Source organism: Glycine soja, chromosome 9 (assembly GCF_004193775.1).
Source record: "Glycine soja cultivar W05 chromosome 9, ASM419377v2, whole genome shotgun sequence".
Taxonomy (NCBI): Eukaryota; Viridiplantae; Streptophyta; class Magnoliopsida; order Fabales; family Fabaceae; genus Glycine; species Glycine soja.
The window spans coordinates 18,125,026-18,131,190 of record NC_041010.1 but is presented as its reverse complement, the minus strand read 5'-3'; positions in this window follow the sequence as shown (position 1 = coordinate 18,131,190).

Genomic DNA, 6,165 nt, shown 5'->3' with positions numbered 1-6,165 from the left:
TTACCTGGCATGCAAATGGGAGAAACTCTGATGGAGTGGTCCGTTATCCGGCTGATTGCTCCCAGTGGAAGAAGATTGATGATTTGTATCCGGATTTCGACAAAGAGGCAAGAAATCTTAGGCTTGGACTAGCCAGTGATGGAATGAATCCATATGGAAATTTAAGCACTCAACACAGTTCATGGCCAGTTCTACTAGTAATTTACAATTTTCCTCTTTGGTTGTGCATGAAGTGAAAATACATGATGTTGTTTATGATAATATCGGGCCCAAGATAGCCAGGAAATGACATTGATGTTTATCTAAGTCCGTTGATTATAGACCTGAAAAAGTTGTGGGACGAGGGGGTTTTAGTGTTTGATGGGTTTCATAAGGAGACTTTTCTAATGCATGCAATGCTTTTTTGTACCACTAATGACTTTCCAGCATATGAGAATCTGAGCGGTCACAGTGTTAAGGGTTATCATGCATGCCTCATCTGTGAAGAAGACATAAGCTACATACAATTGAAACATGGTACAAAAATAGAATACACTAGGCATCACCGTTTTCTAAAACCTCATCACCCTTACAGGCGATTGAAAAAAGCATTTGATGGAAGTCAAGAGCACGAAACTGCGACGATACCGTTGACTGGTGAGCAGGTCTTCCAGTGGGTTCAACACCTGAATACTATATTTGGAAAGACCTAAAAGAAGGAGAAAAGTAAAACTAGCATATGGAAGAAAAGGTCCATTTTCTTTGATCTTCCGTACTGGTCTGATCTAGATATTAGACATTGTATTGATGTTATGCATGTGGAGAAAAATGTATGTGATAGTGTCATTGGGATGCTCCTTAACATTCAAGGCAAGACAAAAGATGGCCTGAATACCCGTCAAGATCTAGCTGACATGGGTATATGATCGCAGTTGCATCTAAGGTCTGATGGTAAAAAAATATACTTGCCTCGAGCTTATTATACTTTGTCTAAAAAGGAAAAGATCAATTTTTGTCAGTGTTTGCGCTGGGTCAAAGTCCCACAAGAATACTCTTCAAATATTAAGAGCCTTGTGCAGTTGAAGGAGCTTAAGCTGGTAGGGTTAAAGTCTCACGATTGTCACGTGTTGATGCAACAATTGTTAGCCGTTGTCATACAAGACATTTTGCCTAACAAAGTCAGGTTAGCCATAACTCGTATGTGCTGTTTCTTCAATGCCATATGTAGCAAAGTCCTTGATCCTGTCAAGTTTGATGACCTGGAAAATGAGGCCGCAATTATACTGTGCCAGTTGGAGATGTATTTTCCTCCTGCTTTCTTTGACATTATGGTTCACTTAATTGTTCATGTCAGAGAAATCAAATGTTGTGGTCCTGTTTATTTGTGGTGGATGTACCCGGTTAAGCGATACATGAAGATCTTAAAAGGGTATACCAAGAATCTATATCGTCCGGAAGCATCTATTGTTGAAAGGTACATTGCAGAAGAAGCCATTGAATTTTGTTCAGAGTACATTGAAAAGGCTAAACCTGTTGGCCTTCCTGAGTCTCGCCATGAGGACAGAGTGGGCAGTAAGGGTTCAAGAGGACTGCATGTTATCACTCCAAGTGTAGAAGATTTGTTACAATCTCACTTGTATGTGTTGAATAACAATAATGAAGTTTTGCCATACATACTTCAGCATGAAGGTTTAGTCAAACAAAGTAATCTAAAAATCTCAAAGAATTGGGTCTTGATAAAGCATAACAAGACTTTCTTTGATTGGTTTAAAGTTACAATCTTTGCTGATGAAAATGCTTCTAAAACATTAAGAAAGCTAGCAGATGGGCCTAAAAGAAATGTTATAACTTGGCAACGATACGACATAAACAAGTATTCCTTTTATACAAAAGCACAAGACGAGAAAAGTACAATGCAAAATAATGGGGTCACCCTAAGGGCTGAATCTCAACACTTTGCAAGTGTACATGATGACAATCCCTGTGTAGCTTCCATCCCTTACTTTGGGTTCATTGATAAAATTTGGGAGCTTAACTATGTCAAATTTACTATTTGTGTTTTCAAATGTAAATGGGTTGACAGCAACACCGGTGTGCGGACCGATGATGTAGGATTTACGTTGGTAGACCTAAAGAAACTAGCTTACCACAATGACCCTTTCATCATGGCAGAACAAGCTAAACAGGTATTTTATGTGCAAGACCCTTGTGATGAAAGGTGGTTCGTGGTTCTACACGAGAAAACAATTGGTGTTAATGTAGAATATGATGATTCATACATTGATACATATGTTAGTCCTTTGTCCACACAAATGACTCCTAATGTCGTCGGAGAAGAAGAAGCTGACAACATTCATGCTAATCATAATGATCATGATGAAGGAGAAGTAATTAACATCGTCTAATGTAATTTTCTAATTATGTATTTCATTTCGGTACATTCATTTACATAACTGATTCAGTTTTTTTTATAATGTTAACTAACTCAAGTTTTTTTCTTTATAGGCCCATGGCTACTCCACTTGCCTTGCCTCCTCCTCCTCCTCCTCCTCCTCCTCCTCCTCCTTTTGCAATAACATCAGAGTCTCTGTCTACCTTGAAGCAGACACGCAAAGCCACACGGCTATGATCCTTGGCCACTAGACCACTTGGGGCGAAGAGACCAGTGGTCCACGTCGATCCTGCGACCGGGAAGGCCGAAGGTCCCCAAAAGAAAAAATTAAGAACATATTTGGGTATTGTCACTCGTGATAAGGTCGACGTGACATACGAGAGTTGGAAGGAAGTCCTTGCTGCTCAGAAGGATTTGATATGGGAGGATATTAAGGTATTTTAGTTTTCATCTTTCATTTTCTTTATTAGCCAAAATTTATAATTTACTAACAATAACACCTAATTTATTGTTTGTTAGGTTGAATTTGATATCCCTGAAACTTCTGATGGTAGGACAAAGAAGAAATTACTTTAGACTATCGGGGAGAGGTGGAGACAGTTTAAATCTAATTTGACGAGGAAATGGGCACTTGCAGCCGACAAGGACAGTGTAGATGACACTGTTTGTGAAAAATACGGCATTAGCAAGGAGAAATGTGCCAAGTTTTGTCAGACCTGCAGAGACCCCTCCTAGGAGGTATGTACTTTTTCATTTTAATTGTTTTCCACTAAAAATTCAGTTCTTATAATACATTGTAGTATTGATTTTCATTAATGTTCGATTTTTGCAGGATGTGCAAAAAAAGGCATAGGCCATCCAGAAGCAAAACACTGCCCCCCACGTGTTGTCTCATGGGGTTATGAATATTTAGAACAAAAGCTAATGGTTGAGAAGACAAAGAAAAAACTGGAGGAAGCTACTCAGTCCGAAAGCATTGAGGGCGTGATTGACCCTCTATCTCCCATCAAACGACATGTGAAGTGGAAGATGGTCCACACCAAGAAAACTAGGCAGATGACGTCTGAGGTAGCAAAGGAAATTGCTGACAAGATTATAAGTCATTTTCAATTAAGAATTGTAATTATCTTTGTTTATTTTGTGAATGAGTAAACAAATATATGTGTTATGTATAGGATTCTTTGGAGGAGCAGGCGTCACAGGGTTCATTTGTCCCTCATGGACGTTAGGATCTCCTAACTGCTACCATTGGGCGACCAGAACACCCTGGCTGTGTGTGTGTTGCTGGAGCTGGTGTGACCATAAAGCAATACTTTAGATCAGCTCCACAAACCTCCCGCAGTTCTTCCTCCATGGCTCCCGAAGAACTCGAGCAGCTGACTCAACAAATCAGGGACCAGCTGGAGGAGTCGATCACAGAAAAAATGACTCGGTAGCTGATGTTATCCTTTAGCCAGATGCAGTCCTAGTTGCAATCATAGATCCAATCACAGGGACTTGCACTACCTCCGGAGCCTGAGGTTGGTCCCTCAGCTGCTCGTGTCAGCACAAAGGAGAGTTATGTTGATCCCTCAGCGGCCGGTTTTAACATTGAATAATCTTTGTTGATAGTTATTAATAAATTATTTATTCATAGCTATCAATTGATTTTTAACAATTGATAGTTTACTAGCTAGCTTTCTACTAAAACCTGTTTGAAAGCAGAATGCAGATGATATATGTTGTGCTGTGTGTGCTCTGATTTTAAATTTACAGGTTAAATTTTGGGTTTTTTGTAAAAACAGATAGAGTATTTTAAAAAAATTCCTAATAACAACATCGGTTTTTTTTTTTTTATCACAAACAACATCGATTTTTCCAAAAAAACTGATGTTAACGTATAAGTTAACATCGGTTTTTCAAAAAACCGATGTTTGTGTATATTAACATCGGTTTTTTTTATATAAAAAAAATCGATGTTAATATCCAAAAACGTTAACATCGGTTTTTTACAGAAAAATGTTAACATATAAAATGTTAAAAATCGATGTTAACATATAAGTTAACATCGGTTTTTTACTTAGACTGATGTTAACGTTTGGAAGTTAACATCAATTTTTATACAAAAACGATGTTATAGAAAACCAATGTTAATGTATAAGTTAACATCGGTTTTGTATAAAAATTGATGTTAACCGTCAACATTCACACATTTTTTTTTGTGTAATTCTTATTATATAACATTAGTTATTTAAATAATTGATGTTGTCAATTTTACGTTAACATCAATTTTAAAAAACCGATATTAACAATAATACTTTCACCATCGGTACTTTCAACATCGGTTAAAAACCGTTGTAGAAAGTCATAAATAACCGATGTAAGAAGTATATTTTCTAATAGTGAGTGCTTCACTTACAATGAGCATGTTATTTGAGTAACTTTAAAGTGATGCTAACCCTACCTAATTATAGAGTTAAGTTGTCATTTTAATTTGACTTTCAACTATTGCAATTAAAATAAGAAAGAGTTCCAAGTACATAAACAAAAGTAAGAAGTTATTCATAGAGGCTGAGGAAACTACTAGCATGAAGATGAAAGGGTTTGCAAGCTTATGTAATTGTTCACTTAATTGTCTTGGTACCAATGGTATCATTAATAAAATTCATTTTTAGTTGTTTAAAAAAATGAATTGGAGAAGCCAAGGTAATAAGTGAGATCAATTTGATCATTTAATTTTGTTCCTTGTACAAACCTTGGGATGACCTAACAATATTGTCGACAATTTCAAGTCTTGAAATAAAGTTGTGAAACCATCTTGAATCGTAGCCTCTAAACATGTTACAAATTCAGCTTTCATAATGATCAAAATTCTATATGTAATCATGTGATCCCACTACTAGAAAAATGCAGTTTAGCCACTGAAACCATTTTGCCACTATTTTCATGGCCCAAGCCATCCTCTACGGGCCTAATGGGCCAGCCCCTGGGCTCATTCATTTAAAAAATGAAAAAATACAAAATAAAATTATTTTTTAAAAAAATTGTATTCTTTTTCATATTTCAATATATTTAAATTGAGCTAAGAAAATTAATTAGCAAAATGTTTAATTTACCTTTTGGTTATTAAACTCAATCATTTTTATTTATTTTAACTTTTAATTTTAAATATTTTTGAGCCATTGTTTATTAAGAAAAGTAATATATTACCAACCTGCAATTATGTTCGGGCTATTCCATCCAACCCATTGGGCCTAACCATTCTTAGCGTCTCTACCAACAAATTATCTATCCATCCGAAAATATTAAAATTGAATATCTAAGTCGACAAAGCTGATTTTGTGGCACACTCCTTCACCCCTACACTCAAATGCTGATTTGGATATTTTGTTCCAAATATAGTATAATACAAGTTTTATACGAAAATAATTCAACATTCAAATTTTATTCTTTTTAATTTATTATATTTTTTATAATCTTATATATTATCTATTAAAATATAATATATAAGATTAAATTATATTTTCACATAAATTAGAATATTTATACTTATATAAACATTATTTTTATTTTATTTATTATATTTATCTTAGATAGTAAATTTTAAAATATAGAAAGACTTAGATAGTGAATTAAAAATAGAGTGATCGATTTGGTGAAATAAACCAAATAGGGAGACTAATTTTGTAATTTAGCCAAAATTGTATATATAAATTAAAATAATTATCTAGTGTAGAAGTGTTTTTAACTATTTTTCTTTAACAAGAGTGTTGTTAGAGATTTTCTGAACTTCTTATCTTCTTTAATATGTTATT